The sequence below is a fragment of the Phycodurus eques genome, chromosome 18 (assembly GCF_024500275.1).
Source record: "Phycodurus eques isolate BA_2022a chromosome 18, UOR_Pequ_1.1, whole genome shotgun sequence".
NCBI lineage: Eukaryota > Metazoa > Chordata > Actinopteri > Syngnathiformes > Syngnathidae > Phycodurus > Phycodurus eques.
In genome coordinates this window covers 4,242,858-4,264,159 of record NC_084542.1, presented here as the reverse complement: position 1 = coordinate 4,264,159, position 21,302 = coordinate 4,242,858, and the positions used below count along the sequence as shown (strand labels likewise).

The following is a 21,302-nucleotide window of genomic DNA, read 5'->3' as shown; positions in this document are numbered from 1 at the left end:
GAAAGAAACTGTCCATACCGCGCTGAATTCATTAGCATGATTATGTTCGTCATGCTTCCAAAACCCGAACGGTTGCAGTTTGCGGTTCACAAGTTCAGCCGCAGCACTTTACAAAAGTGGCCAGCGGTCAAGTTCTTTGCACGAGGGCACTTTAAAAAGCTCTTGTTTGCTTTTCACCCCTGGCATCGGTATTGCCAGACATCCATATGCTGCTTTCCATGCGGCAAGAGTAAAAAAAGATGCTCACTCCTAAATCGTGTATGCATTATGTAAAAAGAAAAACAAGAACTATCTTGGTCCTGCCAGTGGAATGCAATGAAATCAATGACAAGTAACATGTATTATTAATAATTCAGCTACATTGTACATCTAATGGAATTCAATAGCCGAATGAAAAGCCCTTTTACTGCGAATGGCAGCCGATGAAACGCAGACCTCTGCCAAGGTTTAAAAGCAATTTGTGTTCTTTCTGGAGACAGCATGGTACAATAGTGGTAAACACGTCTGCATCATAATTCTGATGTACAGTGTTCGACTCTCTGCTGCGGTCTTCCTGTGAGGGGTTTGCATGTTCTTGCGTGGGTTTTCCCCCACATTCCAAAAACATGCATGTTGGGTTAATTGAAGACTCTAAATGTAATTGTGGAAGGTTGTTTGTCGATATGCGCCCTGTGATTGGCTGGCGGCTAGTCCAGGGTACCCCTCCTTTTGTCTAAACTTAGCTTTCCAGTGACCCTAATGAGGACAAGTAGTATATAATAAATGGATGGATGGATGTCTGTAAATTGCTGTTAGTTCACCAGCATCTTCCTGATTTGTGGCGATTATACTCTTATAATGTTGTCTAATGGACTGACAGGACTGCATTCTGGGGTTAGATGGTAAATCCCCAAGTGAGTCAAAATAGCAAAAACTGAAAATAAATGACCATGCCTGCACCTTATGGGTTCTTTCTTACACATGCTGCCCAACTGTTGTAAAAAGAACGACAGTGGTCACAACAATACTTTCAAGCTGGATGGAGGCAATAATGAAACATCCCTCAGCAACCCTTGTATTGGATCTCATTAGATTGTGCCGGTGTGCCTAATGATGTGGTCTTTTTGTTGGAAATACAAGCATTTTTCTATTGGAAATGTGAGCTTTTTTAAAATTATTATTTTATTATTATTATTTTTTTTTTTACTGTATTCTTACAAACCCCAATACAAATGAAGTCGCTGTGTAAAACATGAATAAAAACAGAATTCAATGATTTGCAAATCCTTTCCAGTCCAGTACTCGCAATCTTTTACTTTATACAAAGCCACACTGTTGTAACACATGCAGAATATGGCTTGACATTGTCTTGCTGAAATAAGCAGGGACTGCTTGGATGGCAGCATATGTTGCTCCAAAACCTCTATACCTTTTCGTATTTATGGTGCCTTCACAGATGTTCAAGTTACCCGTGCAATGGGCACTAACACATCCCATCCCATCACAGATGGTATCATTGCTAGTGAACAACTGAGCCTTTTGTGGATGCTTCTTTTATACTTATTCATGACACTCCCCTGTTTCTAATTAACCTGTTCACCTGTGGAATGTTCCAAACACGTGGTTTTTGAGCATTCTTCAACTTTCACAGTCTATTGTTGTCCGTCTCATCTTTTTTTCAATGTGTTGCAGGCCTCAAATGCAAAATTAGAGATTTATTTTGTTGTTGTTGCAAAAAACAAATATAACGTTCATCAGTTGTAACATTAAAATATCTCCACCCACCGCCCATCCATCTAGCCACCCAGAGTAGGAAACAGAATTATATTGCATGTCATAAAATATTCACCAGCCTGCACCAAAAAGGAAATGCAGCTCCGCAGTCAGCTCATATTGACCAGCATCTATCATATTGTTCATACAAGCTTCATTTCAGCAGCAGTACAGTAAGCGTGTAACAGTACCAGGCTGTTTCTGAGAAGCCAACCCGCGGTGATGATATCAGTGAGTCACTAGCTCTAACCTGCCATTGGTGGGAATGCAGGGCCTTACAATACGTTTGATGCTATAGGCTGCTATAGTGACTGCAAGTGCGACACGAATGCACTGTTTTTACACCGCAGGCACACACCACAGTAAACACGCAATCAGCCCTTTGGTCACAATATCTGTTGTTTTCTCACCTGCTTACCCAATGCTAGACAACATTACTGTTTTTACAAAGGTACTTAAGCTTTAGTTTTATAGATGCTCTAATGTAGTTCTTTTCCCCCCCAGCATGATGCAGTGCAATGGAAACTAAAACCACAGTAATAAACATAGACTGGGGAAATACAGTAAGTCATGTACTTAATGGAAACATGTACATGGCTTGCACATGATTAAAATGTGTAAAACTGAAATATATGATTTGACTATTTTTGACGGATCTACCTACCTACTTCTCCACTCTGAGTATCTGTCTGTCTGCAGGGGCGCACCTCGATCACCCACCTCTTGCGCACTCTATAATGCAACAGTGGCCCACGGGTGACCCATAACTCTGAAATGTGACGTGCATTGCAGCGACTCTTTTTCTTTGTGCCTCACACACCTCAAACGGCAGAGCGTTAATGGCCACCCGCGCGCCCCGCTCGTGATTGACGGAACACGCGTGGTGGCCTCATTGATGGCGACAAGAGTGTCACGGCGCACATACATTCGAAGCTCCTCCACCCACCCCAGCCCCCTCCTTTCTGTTTATACGGGCTACCCTCCTCCTCTCAACTTCACCATGGCGCACTTTACATTGCACATCCGCCGCAATCACCTTGTATGCAGTCTTCCCGTTTCTTTTTCTTTCTTTCTTACTTCTTACTTCCTTTTTTTTTTTTTTTAAATCAAAAACATTGTCGTGCTATGATTGCGACAGCATCAGTCTACCTGCTGCGGATTCACAAACAAACCAGAACTATGTGCAGCTCAATAACAACATACGGAGGACGCTTGCTATCTTTTGTCCTATTTGACAACCTTGCGTCGCTATCCGAGGTGCTGAAAGAGCGAAAACGCCCACATCGCATCGACGCATTATTGCGCATCTTATCCATCCAACTCACTGCGCGCTTGCGCTCGGGAGGTCACGCACTGTTCCTTCCTCACGCGCGCGGCCGATAAAATGAGCCGAATCATCCACAAATACATCTATCAATCACAGCTATTCATTCGCAAGCCACCAATAACCAATTGATGTCCAATACGCAAGTTGCGGCGCTAATAAAAGAGAAAAGGGGAGCAGACTCACCCGAGCTTGTTGTCGTCGGCCTGCAGTCAGCACTGGAGGAAATGCGGTCGCTTTTTTTTTTTTTTCTTTGGGAGCCCCCCTCTGGCTCTCTGTGTGTGTATGAGTGTGTGTTGACGCTGTGACGGCGATGCTGCAAAGGCACTGCGCCGAGTCTTAGTCACTTCTTCAATGGAGGGAAGCGGTGAAGCTCTCGTCAAAAGATGGCGGAGTCTCTGACGTCAGCAGCAGCAGCGTTTAATAGAAAAGAAAAGAGGGGGCGGTGTTTTCTTAAAAAAAAAAAACAACAACTATTGATCTATTTTTTTATATATATAATGTGCACGGAGCATCTCCCGAGTATTTAGGGTGGTTTGAGATGTTTTCTCAATTTACACTGATGGGACACCTCATTAGGTACACCTGCACTGTGTACTCTTAACAACCAGTAGTGATTGAATAAAGGTCTCTATGATGCTGTGAACATTTGCACTTATTTTATAGTTCTGGACTTAGAAATGATGTCTCCAGCAAGCATTCCCACCTCAAAAAAGACTCAGTATTTATTTTAGGCTTATTTTCTGATGGGTTTTAACAAATCTTGACTTGTCCACATTTCGGTCGAAACGTGACTTGAGCTGTGACGTCAGCGCAAGCCGATCTGATGTTCCCATGCTAAATCACGTCCTTGGTTGGCTCACAAGCACTCCATAGTTGTGACCTGTATTCAAAGTCGATTTTTTTTTTAAAGTCAATAACAATTGAAAATAGTGAGGTTAGATACAATTGTGTAGGCTTGTTTTGTTGAAATTAATCTCCTTGCAGAGAGCAGCCACCTGAGGTAAGTTCTCTATTTTGAAGTTCTGTGAGCTGTTCCTTGGGTTGATTGCATCACTCACCTTTGAAAAACAGTTCGGCGGAACAAGATTCTGCAAAGGATATTGGCACGTGGGCTCAGGAACACTTCAGAAAACCATTGACATTTAACAAAGTTCATCACTACATCTACAAATGCAAGTTAAAACTCGACCATGCAAAGCAAAAGTCATATATCAATAACACCCTGAAAGGCCACCAGCTTCTCTGGGCCTGAGCGCATGTGTGATGGACTGACGTAAAGCGGAAAAGTCAGCTGTGGTCTGACGAGTACACATTTCAAACTGTTTTTGGAACTCATGGACGTCGTGTCCTCCAGGCCAAAGAGGAAAAGGACCATCCGGATTGTTATCGGCACAAAGTTCAAAAGCCAGCCTCTGTGATGGTATGGGGGTGTGTGAGTGCCCGTGGCATGGGTAACGTGCACATCTGTGAGGGCATTACTAATTCTGAAAGTTGCATACAGGTTTTGGAGAAACAAATGGTGCCATCCAAGCACCGTCCTTTTCAGGGACGACCCTGCTTATTTCTGTACAATGCCAAGTCACATTCTGAATGTGTTACAGCAGCGTGGCTTCCTAGTAAAAGAGAGCGAGTACTAGACTTGCCTGCGAGCAGTCTAGACCTGTCTCCGATTTAAAAGGGGTGGCACATTATGAAGCGCAAAATACGACAACGGAGACCCCAGACTGTTGAGCAAATAAAGTTGTACATCAAGCAAGAATGGAAAAGAATTTCACCTACAAAGCTTCAACAATTAGTGCCCTCAGTTCCCAAATGCCTATGATGTGTTATTAAAAGGAAAGGTGACGTAACAGCGGTAAACATGCCCCTGTCCTGGCTTCTTTGGAATGTGTTGCAGGCATTAAATTTTAAAATGAATGAATATCCCCCCCCCCCCCCAAAAAAAAGAAAGCTTGAAAAAGCTTGAACATTAAATATATTGTCTTTGTAGTGTATTAAATTGAATATAGGCTGAAAAGGATTTGCAAATCATTGTATTCTGTTTTTATTTATGATTTACACAATGTCCCAACTTTATTGGGATTTGGTTTTGTAGTTAGTCTCCAATAGTCTCTCTTAGGAATACAACATAGCAGGATAAGTCCAATACTTTCTCTTACTATATGATGTTGCTTTTTTTCTCCATTCAAATTTCACTCCCAATGCCAAAGGTATAAAACGGCACGGACAACAAATAGTGTATGTGATTAATTGTAAAAGTTCACTGCTGAAATAAAACTCGAACTATCTAGCAGATGCAGCAGTACATTGTGATTGTGAGGAAGATGTTCTAACCATTGCCCCACCATGCTGCCTTATTGAAAACGTTTCATGTTTAATCCATAAAGAAAGCACGGAGGAAGAACGACATCCAATAACTTGAGATAACTTGGATTCCGCTTATGTGGTTAAGTTTTGTTGTGGTATCAGACTCTTCATCACTGATCTCCCTCTTGTCACACCACATCAGGGATGGGAGGAAAGGTTGTCCCCATTGAGGCACAAGGACTTGTGTGGGGTGACAACATAAAAACCTTCAGCAAACACTGACAGATTTCTGCTCAGCTCATCGGCATTATATTGATCTTTGAATGTGGACTCAGCAGCGAGGCGGTGCCCTGCTCCCCCCTCCTCTTCTCCAGCGGCTGTCGCCACTTGGAACCGTAGCAAATGTGTCTTCAATTGCTCTGAAGTGAGACTGCCTTCTAAATGAATGATTATGATAACACAGCATGAAAAATCTATTTGGCGAGGGGAGCGAGAGGAGAAGAAATGTGACGATGGGGGTATTGGCTTTGTGTGTGGGTGTCTGAGTCCATTGGTTAGGGTAAGCCTGGGTGAGTGTGCGGTGAATGGATCTCTGGGATCTACCATTGCTCATTCTCCCTATTGCAGTAGGGACCAGACTGCGGACAAATTGTTCACTCGGTTTAATAGCAGACAGAAAAACCTACAGAATTACCTTAGAGTCAGATGTTTTTTAAACTATGAAGCATTTTTTTAGTAGCGGAATAAAGCATGATTTTCTGTTATTTTTTTTACATCTCAAATTGAAGCAAAGAGCAAAATGCCTTATGTGTGTTTGATAGATTGAATAACATGTCCCACAGTGATAGAATGTATTTATTCGTATAGTACCGCATTTTTGGATTACAGCATCGCCACCGTAATTTAACAGCATCTATCGTAATTTATTTAACAGTATGCCACTGTCGTATGCATTGCAGTATGTCACCGTAATGTCACAGTACCTCTCGTGTGATTTATTTTAACATTGTAGTATAATTACAGTAGAGTGGGTGTGAAAGTCATGAACAGCAAAAGTACAAATGCTCAAGCTTTGCGAAAGAAAGTATTTTAACCCAGATCTGCTGACTGTGAGGCAGACACGGTAACCATTGTACAGTACAACTAATCCGAGGCAATTACTCAAGGTAATCACTCAAACATTTATGTTTATAATCTTTATAGTTTCTTCACAACCCCCTTGACTTTTCAGCCAACAGAACTGTTGGCTGCACCTTCCCATTTTGTAGAAATTGAGGAGAATGTCTACATTTTTAGGGTAGGCCTTTGAAGTCCCAGAGGTATTTGCACTGTGGGGCGTACGCGTGTGTGTGAGAAAGGTGTCAGGGGGAAGTGAGGGGATGGGGAGCTCGGCTTTAGCGGCGCCTCGACTCGCGGTCGACGAGCGAAACGCGAGCAAGCGGAGGAGAAGCTTAGCGGCAGCAGACTCTGTTGTCGCTCTCTCTTCTCGCTGAGTCACTGTACTTCATTCTGAATTAGACTTCACAGGGGGAGGCGGGAGGCCGCAGGAGAACAGAATAGCGGTGAACTGTGAAAGCGTGACAGAGCAAAAATGAAAAAAAATGAAAAAAAAAAAACTGGCTTCAAGCAATAGGTACAGCCTTGCTGCCACTCTTTTATGCTCTAATACAGTGGTTCTTGAACTTTTTACACCAAGTAGCATCTAGAAATATAATTAGCTCTACATGCACCACCGACCAATATTGAAACACAATCAAGTAGTAGGTAGGCCTTACTGTTTATTAAAAATGAGACAGTGGTTTTATTATTAAATTATTATGTATTATTTAGCAGTATTGCAAACCACTGTAACATTATGCACAGTTAGACCATTACATTTGACACTGTGCTTGAATATAGGAAAATGAAAGAAAAAAACAACTTTACTTCAATATCAATTAAATATAAATGTATTGCACATGGAAACTAAAGTGCAAATGTATTGTACTTAAAAGTTAAATCCAAATGAACTTCCTCTCTCCCGCTCCAAATAAAACCAAGTGCCCTCCTAACATTGTGCTTCCCCACCGTGCCCCCCCCCCCCCCATGAATGGATTATGATGTACGAACGGAATTGTTTGGTGACTGTCAAATATTTTTGTGACACCCCCGCCATTGACTGAATGGATTGGATGGTACGAATGTTATTTTCTGCCTGGACTTGTCCGGCAAAATTTTCTGTCAGCAACCCCCGTTGCCCACTGTAGTCCGGCTTCTCTGAAAAAATCGTTGGGCCCAGTCTCCAGTCTGGCCACCCCTCTATAATCGGTCTTGAACCATCACCTCGGTTTAGGACGTTTGCTGCTGATAAGTGAGGGTCTAAACCGGAGCTACCGAATTAGCCACGGCTCCAGTCTCACCCTCTTCAGTTTTTGTGTTTGCAGGGTCCCTGGGAGGCTCCCACGCAGCAGCTCCAGCAGGGAGGGACAGACGGCGGTGTAGCAATAGCTCACCAGATACCGCCGGGACCGCAACGCTTTCCAGGCCTTCCTAATAACACTATCAAAGGCACGTTCCACTTTTACGGTAGCCATACTGTGGGTAAAACACAAAAAAAGATACTGTATGTATCTGTATGTGAAATGTTTCTTGGGCCAGTTTAGCCCAAACGTAATATTGGCTCTGCTCCAACTGTTTTTTCTTTTTCTTTAGCAAAACCAGGTACTACCAGCTACTATTCTGTAGTACTTGTACAGCCAAAGTTCCAAGAATGCAGAGCTAATACCCTATGAGTGACATAAACTACCACTAGTCATTCATTTGTCAGTGTTGGGAGTGTTACAAAATGAAAACACATTTAAAAATCAGATAAATAAATAACACAGGTGTAACACAGTATTAGGGATAACACATTGGTAATATAGCCTACCTGTTGCCAAGGTTACGATGCATTTTAACCTCCTAGTGACCTGGGGCCTCATGTACAAAGACCTGCGTGGATTTCCTACTGAAACAGAAAACGTCGTAAGCCTCAAAATATACAGATGTATGAATCTGTGGGTACGCATGAATCCAAGCACATTTCCTTCGTACAGCGCAATCGCACGTGTTGGAGTAGCCGACCCCTCCCTGTCCACGCCCACATTTAAATATGCAAATCATATTTAAATGAACCCTACACCTGCGATCCCAATCTCTGCATAATCAGAAAAAAAAAAGAAAATGGTCAAGGTAATGAAGAAAAAAAACCAATTCTGAATGCAAAGTTGAGACGCTGCTCAATGAAGTGGAGGCGCGCAAGAAAATCCTCTTTGGCACGCTGTCCTCCGGCATTAACAACACATGAAAGAGGAGCGAATGGGACAGCGTGTGTGCGGCTGTCAATGCTGTGGGGTCGGAACAGCGCACACGCGCTGAAATAAAAAAGTAGTGGTCAGACATTAAGGTGGATGTGAAGCGGAGGACAGCTGCCCACACTGCCAAAGTGTGGCCAAAACAGGCGGAGGAACCAGCGCAGTGGGCCTCATCCCGTTTGAGGAGAGAGTCGCTGCAATCATGGCTGACACGACTCTCACATGTGGCTGACTGATCAACTTTCCTGCACGTTCTGACTACCGGCTTTTCAAACAATCTCAAGCCAGTTGTTAAAGCAGCACTGTAAAGCCAAGGTCAGTAACCTTGGGTAGTTATACAGGCATCATTATTATTATTTTTTAGTATTAGTCCCCATACACAAGCATGAAGCACATTTTAATCTATCAAAACACACTTAATCTTATTAAAACACACTTTTTAAGGTAATCCTTGCTCTCACACTTGGTGGCCCAGTTCGCCAAATGAGATGCAAAGTGTGCTTGCTTCAAGTTGTTTGTTTGTCACTTCCTGTTGAAGTTTACCATAAATCTGATAATAAAACAAAACAGAATCAAACATTGTGTATTTTAACACCAAACTGTTCAAAGGCTACTAGTGTAATGCTAACATTGAATGTGAAATGCCATAGATGGGCTAATGTACATTAGCATACATATTATAACAATTATAAACCTTCAAACAACTGATACCTATTTTAACATATATCTATATATATATATATACACACACACACACACACACACACACACACATTCTAACAGAGCATACAACAATACTGACAGACAAAATATATTTTCTCTATTTTATGGGAATGATGACTATTACTGGAGCTTAGTTGGGGAGCTGCTCTGCCTCTTCTTCCTCCTCTTAATTATTCTGCGTTTGCATCTAGTAGAGCTCAGTGCTGTCCCGTATATTGTGGCAAATGGTGGTACTACACTGAAGCTGTGCCACTCTAAAATCATCCATCCATCCATTTTCTTGACCGCTTATCCTCACTTGGGTTGCGGGCTGCTGGAGCCTATCCCATGTATCTTCGGGCGGGAGGCGGGGTACACCCTGAACCGGTCGCCAGACAATCTCAGGGCACATACAAACAAACAAACATACGCACTCACATTCACACCTACGTGCAATTTTGAGACTTCAATCAACCTACCACACACGTTTTTGGGATGTGGGAGGAAACCGGAGCGCCCGGAGAAAACCCACGCAGGCACGGGGAGAACATGCAAACTCCACACAGGTGGGGCCGGGATTTTAACCCCGGTCCCCAGAACTGTGAGGCAGATGTGCTGACCAGTCTCCACCGTGCCTGACTCTAAAATCAGACTTGTCTATATTCTGTAAAAATCCATCCATTGATCCATCCTTCCATTTTCTGTACCACTTATCCTCACTAGGGTCGCGGGCGTGCTGGAGTCTATCCCAGATAACTGGCATACAAAAGAATAATAATAAAATTTAAAAAAAACGATCACTTCAAAATTTGACCTGTAGCAGGGGCGTGGAAGACGAATCGAATACACTTTACAGATCATTATTTAAAGATCTTAAAAGGAACTAAACAGTAAAGCTGTGGAAATAGATACAGGCTCATTATTCTGCAAACAGTAGGTCACTCTGCTTATCTAAAAACATGTAGCAGTGCATTAAGGTTTTATAAGGTGTGAATAATGTAATTAATCAAAAAAATTGTTATGTCATGAATAAATCCTTCACAAGGGTAGTGAAGGATGGTAGAAAACAAAACACCTAAAAACGACAGCAAATAAAACAAACACCTAGCGGCTTAAAGATGAACACAATGATGTAAAATGCGAAGGGAATGAAGAGATGGAGCCAAGCTGCATGAATTCATGTGGGGGAGGGTGCTGCAGAAGTAACAGCCTTGCAGTGACTCAGCTCTAAAATCTGCCTCTCTCTTTCTCTCTCTCTCTCTCTCTCTCTCTCTCTCTCGCTCGCTCTCAAAATATCAGTGCTTAGTCATTCCAAATTAAACCTATTTCTCCTCACTTTGGAGAGCTTGTCACGACTGTGTAGTCACATATGTAAAAGTAATCTATCAGAGCAATTCAGACATATTGCATCCATTGTCCAACAAGGAACCGCGTTTGGTAACTTAGGGCTCCATTTTCTTGACCGGCGTAAATCCAGCACTGCGCCAGTCGTAACTCTGCGAGGAGGCGGTTTAGACTGAGTGTTAATTTCGTGGACCGGCGTAGCGAAGCGCATTTAAAAGTGGGGCATGTGCGCTGGCGTGGGCGTCATCACAGCCGACTTCAATTCTGTCCAAAACAAAGCGGCTTCTCTCATTTCCTTTAAATGCGGTGTCGCAGTGGCGCATTGATAGTCTTTGACGTGGCAGGAGCTCTAATTACGCAATGTACGTTCATAAGGAACTGCAGCTCACGTGTCTGTCTGTCTGCACGCGCACCGATCAAATTCACGAAAATTGCAATTGCCTCGCAGCACAATGTGCCAGACGCATGACGCGTCACCCAAAATAACACAAAACACATTACACTTCAGGGAATATGTATTTTTTTCGAGTTGTGGGCATAGTTTCATGGCCAATTTCACCCTGTACTGGTAGAAGTCGGTTTATGAAGAAGGAAGTTGCAATTGCGCCGAATGGCCACTGCATGGAATAAGGGCACTCCCCGCATCGTCGTCTGATCCTCTTGACGTCACGAGGATACAGTCAGGAAACTTTAGATGGTGAAAAAGAGTTTTAATCAATAGCTCAACAATTCAGGATTATATTCTTCTCAGTCTTTACACAAGTTTTCAGCACTTGTCATCAAACATATTGAATGTATTTTAGAAACTAAACACATATTTACATTTTGGCGGTGTTTCATTTTGTCAATTTTGTCAATTTTTTTTACAATTTTATGTCCTGCTGTCAAATAATTTATTGTTTAGAAAAATTTGATACACTAGTCAAATCATAGCATCATTTAAAGTGGGCAAGCCAAAAACATCGATTTTCCCTATGTCCAGAAAAGCTGAGAACCGAGTTTGAGCAAGAAAATATTGAAAAATACCCGTGTTTGTGTAGACACGCCCCACAGTAGGTATTAAACAAACACAGTATCTCTCCATTAGGGCCCGACTGATAGTAGCTCTTTTCAAATTAAATGTTTTGCACATTAACATGGCAACATAAGACAAAGTGAATGACATTCAAACAAATCGGCACAAAATAGTCCGAATTTTGTTGATTTTTTTCTCTCTGTTATAAAGTTAAACAAATACTCAAGGACCAAATATTGTAAAACAGTCAAATGTTCTCCCTGTAATTCATATTTTGATTGTTGTAAGTGTTTAGCGACCCAAAAAAGAAGTTATTGAATTCATTATGTATTTTTTAAATAATCAATCGGTTATCGGAATTTTATTCTTCCAAATATCGGAATTGGTATCGGCCGGGCCTGACTCTCTGTCCCTCCTGTCACAACTGTGCGCATCACCGTCCATTCCCCTGCAGGCCAATTGTGTTGTTTTGTGTTCTCATGTCTGCTGAAGTGTAAGGCAATGAACCTGAGCAAAGACACTAAGGCTATTCAGTCCCATAATTGAGGTATCAATAGATTGGCAGCGAGCGGTGACATTGATAAGTGTGCAAATGACCCTTTGGTGTGATGAGACAGGTTGTTTGAGGGGGAACATTGATCCACATCGATCTGCAGCGCTAAACTTCAAATCCCCCCTTCCCTCTGCACATTTGCACGCATTCCCATCTTTGCTTTCATTCCCTCTTTGGTTCACTTTCCACACGAGTGGCTCAATAGCAATTGGGGAACATTAACCTTGGGACCTTGGCCGGAGCCTAAATAGGACAGAAAGGATGGAGTGATTGCATTTAAACATCTGAGCCCAGCAGAGTAGTGAAGAACAGAGCAGGTGGAGGAAAACTGCATCGCATGATGTAACATGGGCTCATGTAAGTTATCATGCTGAGAAACCTATTGGGCAATTACCAGCTGTGAGCGATGTAACTCTAGTAACACGCAGTTAACGCCTAATCTAGTTACGCGTAACAGTGAGGCGCAGGGCAAACTGAAAAGAAGTTGTGGCGGTGCACTGGCCCAGAATCTAACATCCCTCCTGGCCAATGCACATTACTGCTGAATGAACTCAAAATGTGCATACTCTCCATCTTCCATATGTGCACACACGCGTGTATAAAATTGTTCATGAACATGTGTCTGTTTGAACAGCTGAGACTTGCCTGCTGAATAGAATAAAGCACCCTCATAATTTGTAAACAACAAGAAATTGCGTGGAGTTTATTTTTATGCTAGGAGGAACACAGTAGAACTTTAAAGTCAAACACAATCTGTTCCAGGACACTAGTTGTTTACCAGATTCGTTCTTAATTGACAAACCAATGCAAAAATAATCACAGTGAGGTAATCCGAATCGGAATCAGAATCCTCTTTCATTTGCCAAGTATGTCAAAAGCACACAAGGAACTTGTCTCCGGTAGTTGTACAACAACTAAGTACAACAATAAATAGCCATTTTGACAAAAAATACTTTTGAGACATGAAAACATAAAAACACACTATGAAGAGTCACTTAGCCTCTAGCAATTGTAATACCGCTTGCAAGCAGAGAACATAACGTTATTTAGCCAGCTAGCTAGCGCTAGCACTAACGTTTTTACGTAAACATTATGCCAGCGTTCTGTTGATTCAAGCTCTATAGCTTCAGTAAACATTGGTTTGTGCGTGCAAATAAATGTTGACAACGGCAAGCAAGAGTTGGACGCAATCCCATTGGTCAATATCTAGGTGAAATGTCGGCGGGTTTTCTTTGTTGTGTCACACTACATAGAAGATATCCCAAAAAAAAACAAACATGCAAGACTTTTCATTTTGGTGTCATAGGGCTATCATCGGGCCAAATCGTTGATCGTGGATTACAGTGTGTCACACTGCAAGGCATTTTGCCATTCCTGACAAAATTTGTCGGGCCCGATCTGGGAAATCACCTGCGATAGCATACTGGGCCAATAATGGGGCTAAAATCCTGTGGTCTGATCCTGGCATTACACTGACCACTTGTGAGGTGAGTTTAGTAAGTGGAGTCTGTGCAGTGTATATATGATGCCACCAAAGTACATTAGTCAAACCTCACTACTCGAGAGTAGCAGCAGCCTGTGGGTTAGCAGTGCACTAGTTAGCGCACTCGACTCGCAATCCACGCCGGATAACCTCCGTCATAGATGCGCTCCAAGATCAAACAAGTTCCTGAGTTTTATGTATGACAAAAGTGACTTTAGAAATGCTACGCTAAAACTGTATGAAATGAAGGTTACTGTAACTGCAGCAATGCTACAACATCACTGGTAAATACTTGTTAATGGTACTGTTGGAGGAGCATAAATGTAAACAACACTGTACATTCCTTGAAAACTGGTTGCACTAACTGTTATTTTGCATGGTATTTTTTTCAATGGATATTTGATTTGGAGGTACTGATTCTCATCCCAGCCGCTTCACACTCGGCTGCGAACTGCTCCAGTGCAACGTTCCGATGACACGACCACAAATGCTCAATATCTCGCCATCCCTTGAAGAAAATCAATTTCCTGTAATTTCATGATAAGACGTTCACAGTACCCACTATGTGTCTGTAGTTGCCAGAGAGCTTGTTACTGTGAACACAGTTGTAGCAGTGTTGAAATGCTGTGTCTGGTGCTACAATGGTGGGCTTGGATGGATCTGGGTTTGCTATCCATCCACGAAGGAGTCGTGTTTCACAGCAGCCTGATTGACTCTTTGTGACGCAGCAGTGTGTGTTTGTTTGTTACAGCGATTCATCATTCATTAGCGCGGCCTTGGCGGCGTCATAGATTTCTTTAGCTTTCCATTCCACAGATTACAATTTGCTGCAGGTCTGAGACTTTTGTTATGAGGATATTGATTTGAATTTCATAGTGAGACCAATCATGCTGGGTGGGAAACATGGGCGACTGAATCTTGGCTCAAATGAGCAGACCAACTCCTGCATCCAAAAACAGATGCAATAAATATTTCATTGGATACATTACAACTGCCTGCACTTCCTTTATAAATACTGGATTGCAGACATTTTGGTATAAATGCATTCAGTGCAGATGTATTCACCACCAATGTTTTTACGTGTTCAACATCCATCCATCCATTTTCTGAGCCGCTTCTCCTCACTAGGGTCGCGGGCGTGCCTATCCCAGCTGTCATCGGGCAGGAGGCGGGGTACACCCTGAACTGGTTGCCAGCCAATCGCAGGGCACATACAAACAGACAACCGTTTGCACTCACAGTCATGCCTACGGGCAATTTAGAGTCTCCAATTAATGCATGTTTTTGGGATGTGGGTGGAAACCGGAGTGCCCGGAGAAAAGCCACGCAGGCACGGGGAGAACATCCAAACTCCACACAGTCGGGGCCGGGGATTGAACCCAGGTCCTCAGAACTGTGAGGCTGACGCTCTAACCAGTCGACCACCGTGCCGCCACGTGTTCAACAACAACAACAAAAAAAAGCCACACGAGTTTCTGCTTCTTTGATTTTCGGTTAAACAGAAACAGCACAGCGCAAGTATGCATTGAAGCTAAAACAGTCACTTGTATACATTTTAACCTGAACGTGTGTTGAGTTAACAAGCAACTAGATTACTTATGAGTGCTTCTGCAGTCCTACCTGGCAGGTTCAACACCAGGATGCTGGATGAGGATGGAGCTGCCAGGCAAGAGAGCTCGAGGTAGACCAAAGAGAATTTTGATCGATGTAGTGAGGGAAGACATGAGGCCAGTTGAGGAGGATGCATGGAAAGTGATGACACGCGGTGGCGACCCCTAACGGGACAAGCCGAAAGGAAAAGATGAAGAATGTGACCAACCTATGCAACTCAATTAAAAAACATAAAACAAACAAAAAAAAAACAGTACTGTTTTAGCGAGGTGAGGTAAAAAAACAAACTATAATAACGTGTGCTATAACTGGGGATGTGGCCGAGTCCAGAATAAACCAATCACATTGGTCATTGATTAACCCCAGCTTTTCTAGTAGGCTTTTCCTGACTTTTTTTTTTTTTTTTGGCCACATCTTTCAGCCAGGATCTGCAGAGTTTCCAAAGCATCAGAGGGATCTCATGTTCAAAGGTATCAATCAGGAGAAGGGTGTAAAATAATTTCCAAGGCGTATACACAGTGAAGACAGTCCCCATCAAGTGGCGAAAAATGGCACAAAAGTGACTTGGCAGCCTCGACGGAGACATCACGGAAGAGCGGAAAAGGATGATGCGTAATTGCAGTGATCCGTGCATGATTGAAGCATTGTCATTTATTTGGCCGTAGTAAGGCAGCACACAATGGAAGTGGGTATACACAATGCAGGAGCTCAGTATCTGTCTGACTGTGCAGGATAAAATTTACCAAAATCGCATTAGACCAGCGATCTATGTGTGGTCTGAGCAAGCTTAAGTTTAGACAGAGTTTTTGCCACCAAATTGTCACTCCGCCAGACGTATCTCCAAGGACACACCCTCGCTGCGCCGGAGCGCCCATCTTGTCGCAGACATACAGTACCTCTTGTGATGGTGTCAGCATGATGATTTGTGGCTGTTTTTCTACAGCTGTAACTGGGATGGAGAGGAACTTCATCTTGACAGCGTGACCCATAGTAGACATCCAAATCAACAAGAAAAAAATGGCTTCACAAGAATAGGATTACGGTTTGGGAATGGCCCAGCCAGAGTCCAGACCTGAATCCAGTCGCTCCTGTTTGGGGCGATCTGGAGAGGGCCGCGCACAGAAGATACAGTTGCAATCAAAATTGCGACGATTTGGAGCATTTTTGCATATAAGAGTGGACAAATATTGCCACATCATGATGTTTTCGCCTTGCCACTCTGATAAGAGTCCTACCCAGCTGTGAAAAAAAGCCAAAGGTACTGCAACAACGTATTACTTTCAGACTGTGCATATTTATCGTTCATTCGTGGACTTCACAAGCAACATAAGTATTTTTTTTTAGTCTCAAAACATAGGTCATTGCCTCTTCCCAAGTAATGAAAACTTGTTCCCATGTTGTCTCCATATGCCTAATCGCGAGGCCGGGATTTGAACACGGGTAGTCAGAACTGTGAGGCAGATGTGCTAACCAGTCCGCACTGTGCCGCCCCTGTTTAGTGTTCACATCTGGAAATACTCATTCATTCCTGATGCATAGGAGCTGATTCGTGTGCGTTGAGCAGGGAGCAAGAGTGAGCGTCAGGCTGATGGATGGGAGCCGGAAACCAGACCAAACATGGGCACAGGTGACGCAAAGAGGATCCGCAGTTTCCATAGCAACAGGCAGGTGCAAGAAAGACACTGGGAGTCGGTCTAGCTTTCGATCTGCGGAGGTGAAACATTTACATGCACATCGCAGTGCAGCACACACGCACACACAAAGGTAGGGAGGGCTATGTGATACGTAGAGGAAGACAAAGTTGATGAAATGAATGTATCATTGAAAGAGAAAAGCTTGGTGATTAAAGGTATTCGGAGAAAGGAGGAAGGTAATGATTTTAAAAAAAGGCGGACAGGAGTATGAGATGAGAATGTGGGGATGGGGAACTCGAGGACAGGAATGCTGATCCATAACCTGGGGCGTGATGCATGATGGAGGAGATGAAAGAGAGCGGGGTCAAGAAGGGGGGGATGTACAAGAGTTGAGTGAGGAACACAAACTAGGTGGAGAAAAAAGACAGGATTAAGCTTTTGCAGTATTAAGCTCACATATTTTTTTAAATTTTTTTTAAAAATTATTATTATTGCGCGGCACGGTGGCCGACTGGTTAGAGGGTCAGCCTCACAGTTGTGAGGACCCGGGTTCCGACTGTGTGGAGTTTGCATGTTCTCCCCGTGCCTGCGTGGGTTTTCTCCGGGCGCTCCGGTTTCCTCCCACATCCCAAAAACATGCATAAATTGGAGACTCTAAATTGCCCGTAGGTGTGCATGTGAGCGCGAATGGTTGTCTGTTTGTATGTGCCCTGCGATTGGCTGGCAGCCAGTTCAGGGTGCACCCCGCCTCCTGCCCGATGACAGCTGGGATAGGCTCCAGCACGCCCGCGACCCTAGTGACGATAAGCGGCTCAGAAAATGGATGGATGGATGGATATTATTATTGCAGTGCTATAGGCACAGGGAATCCAAGTGAGGAAACACCATCTCAGGGAGCCGTCTGCACCAGGAGCAGACCGCAGCCATAGGACACCCCGGTGTAGTGGCGTAAGGGGAACTCCATGTGGTGACTGAGGACCCCATGAGGCATGAGGCTCCGGTCCATTACAACCCCCAGTGGAGAGGGCTCTCTCTGAGGAAATGCTGAAAGATAAGAAAAATAATCAGGAACCACATGTATCTATATAACACCCCACATTCAATGAAAACTAAAATGAAGACCTAAGACTGTCAAAACAAGCGTACAAAACAAGAGATAATATATGATAAATAATAAGAAAACATTCAAAATAAATGTTTAATGTAAGTTAAAAGTTAAATTAAATATTAGTTCAAGGCTAAATTAAAACGTTGGGTCTTGAGCCTATTCTTAAAAACATGAAGGTTCTCTGCAGCCCTGAGGTCCTCCGGCAGGATGTTCCACAGACGCGGTCCGTGAAAATAGAACCATGCCTCACTGTGAGTGTGTCTCCTGATTTAGGGAATTATATCCTGATATGGGTCATTTGTTATCCTGATAAAGGTGTATTTCCTGATAGAGTAGTTTTCCTTAAAATGACATGAAATGAAAGGCAATTTTCTCAGATCTTTTCTCCATTTATTTATTAAACACATATTTTACGCTGGGGACTCCATCGTTCTGCTGGGGGACTTCAATGCTCACGTGGGCGACTAGAACCCGTTCTACGAGCATTTGTCCCAATAATGAATAAACAAAAGTAGGACCACATTCACGATCGATATATGCTGTATATATTGAACTTGGGTCCACCGTTGCCTCCACACCACCATAATGAAAACCCCCAAACCCCTGACGCAGAATGTCATACTTTAAACATAATTATCCAACGACAAAATTGTGGCTGTGGAAGTGATAATGCTGAGTGGCTATCAAATCTGGGAAGCCACTAGCCACAGTGGCTATGGCCCCTCAGCCATGTCTTTAAGTATAAAAATACCACATATGCATTATATATTCTATTACATACATTCTCTACATTATTCCATCATAAATAAACAAACATATTCAGTATTGTTTTCATGCTTTGGGTCGAATTAAATGGCTTGCATGTCTTGAAATAGTGGCCGATGCGTTGTCCACTTGAACAAATTAAGAACTCACTCCGAATAGATGCCTTTTTTTCCCCTCAGGGAAATTACAAGGTAGCTGAAATTACTTTTTCACCAGGTGGTACAGCTCAGTTCGGTATTTTATACCCGGATTAGGTTAACATTTCCATTTGGATCAGTAGGTAGGCAGGACACTGATAACTGCTTGAACCGTCTAAATGCGTGACATAGCAGCAGGGCAGCAAGTAACTCACTCGCGGTGGGTCAACAAAGAAAACACTGACTCAGTACAATGCTGTCAATACAACAAAATCTAGTTACAGTATGTAGTGAACAGCATAATACACGCATAGTGCGTTGTCGTGCACAAGAGCCAATGAGTGATATTTGGTGGTGCTGAGATGGAGTGCTGAGTAAGCGGCGCGGGGCGAGTGCTGGGAGACTGCAATGCTTTTAGCAGCAACACACAGTGATGGGAGCTCACACTGATACTCAGCAAGGAGGGGGGGGGGGGGAGTGGAAGATGCAGTCTCATTTTGCACAGAACATGGACACCCAAACGAGGAAGGCCACAGAGTACATACTGTAAGTATGCATTAACAGACACATTAGGATATCACACGCAGTCGTGCCTGCACACACTGCACGACTATATAAGTCGCGGGCCACTGCGTCACGGCCGGCCACAGGCCCAGCAGTCTCGCTCTGACCTGTGTGCTGCAAAGGCCCTCACGCTCTCAACCCGCCCACTTCTCCGTGCCCGCCATTTCCTCTGAGTCACCCTCGGCTGCTTCATCGCCACCCCTCCCGTCGCCCCCCCTAACCCCCGTCCATCTCCTCCTCTCGTGTTCTTGTCGTTTTTTCACCCCACCCCGCCCCATTCGCTTACCTGTCATCAATGATATTGTGAGGATGTATTTTTAAAAAGCCCAAGGCCTGTATCACAAACCTCAAAGCCAACCAATCCCCACTCCCCCCACTGCTTGTAGATTCTATTATATAACTGCACCCCCATGGACCTTGAGGACACTGCAATCTAATTTTATCTGGCGATAGTGATGATGGGCGCGTGTGTGGATGCTGCATGTAACAAAGAAATATCCCCGATCATCTCTGATGCGTTCCAATAGGGACATGGGCAAATAAGATGTCCCGAATAATGTTAAGTCAGCCAGAGTGGCACAACTTATGAGACATAAATCAAGTAAAGAAAGAAGCAATTATTATTATTATTATTATTATTATTATTATTATTATTATGCAAGATTCATGTTGAATGCTGCACAGCCATTTTTGTCTTTCAGCGCCAGCGAGACACCAGCAGACTCCTCCAAGTTTTCAGGTGAATAACTGAATCCGTGCGATGGTAAATTTGTCAAACAGCGCCATACGTTGGTGTAAACGTTGCAGCACCCTTTTCTTGGCGCAGTCGAGTGTATAGCAAACACTTTGAACAATTGTAAAATGTGGGTTGTTCATGTAGTACTGAACTAATAATTGTTTCAGTCTGTTTTATTGTAAGCAATCACACAAGGCGATGAAGGACAACACAAAATGATAAAGTAAGTGTTTTCACATCAGTGAAACATTCAATTTGCTGAATTTCAAAAAACACTGATTTCCACTGTGATTAAATTTGTTTCACAATTGATGGAAGTGAATGTTTTATCGTCCGCTTATTGTACTTCTGTAAATATTTTATCTTATTTATCTATCGCCTTGCCCTGCCCTGCCCAGCCCTTTTCTGTCCTCTCTCATTTTGTCCTATCGGTTAGTTGTTGCATGTCCTCAAAAAAAAAAAAAAACAACAACAAAAAATATCCATCCATCTGTCCATTTTTTTGTACCGCTTATCCTCACTAGGGCGTGCCGGAGCCTATCCCAGCTATTTTCGGCGCGAGAGGCGGGGTACCTATGGGCAATTTACAGTCTTCAATCAACCTACCATGCATGTTTTTGGGAAGTGGGAGGAAACCAGAGTACCCATATCTTAATTGACTTGTCAAAAATATTAAGAAAGCTGTTGTCGCTGTTATTGAGGCCACAATACCACCAGGTATTTTAAAAGCCCTAGTTACAAAATCATTACATTATACGAAATGTACATTGGAGTGTAACTTGTTGTAACATGATCCTTCACTTTGTCTCTAATTAGAGATATTACTTGCAGTTAACTTTGTCCCATGGGCTGAAATGATGGGTGAGATGATAGGTTGTAAAAAATGTATGTTTATTTGAATTAAGGACAAAGTCTCTGAAAGTAAATGTATG

The 21,302-nt window shown here is 43.1% G+C and overlaps 1 protein-coding gene across 1 annotated transcript in view; it reads right to left on the bottom strand.

Annotated features, from left to right (window-relative positions):
- Positions 1-3,471, bottom strand: part of snap25a (synaptosome associated protein 25a) — a 44,720-nt gene extending 41,249 nt beyond the window's left edge. Inside the window, exon 1 of the mRNA XM_061703611.1 lies at positions 3,263-3,471. The gene's annotated coding sequence lies outside the window, so the exon portion shown is untranslated. The remainder of the gene's footprint in view (positions 1-3,262) is intronic.
- Between the last annotated feature and the right edge of the window lie 17,831 nt (positions 3,472-21,302).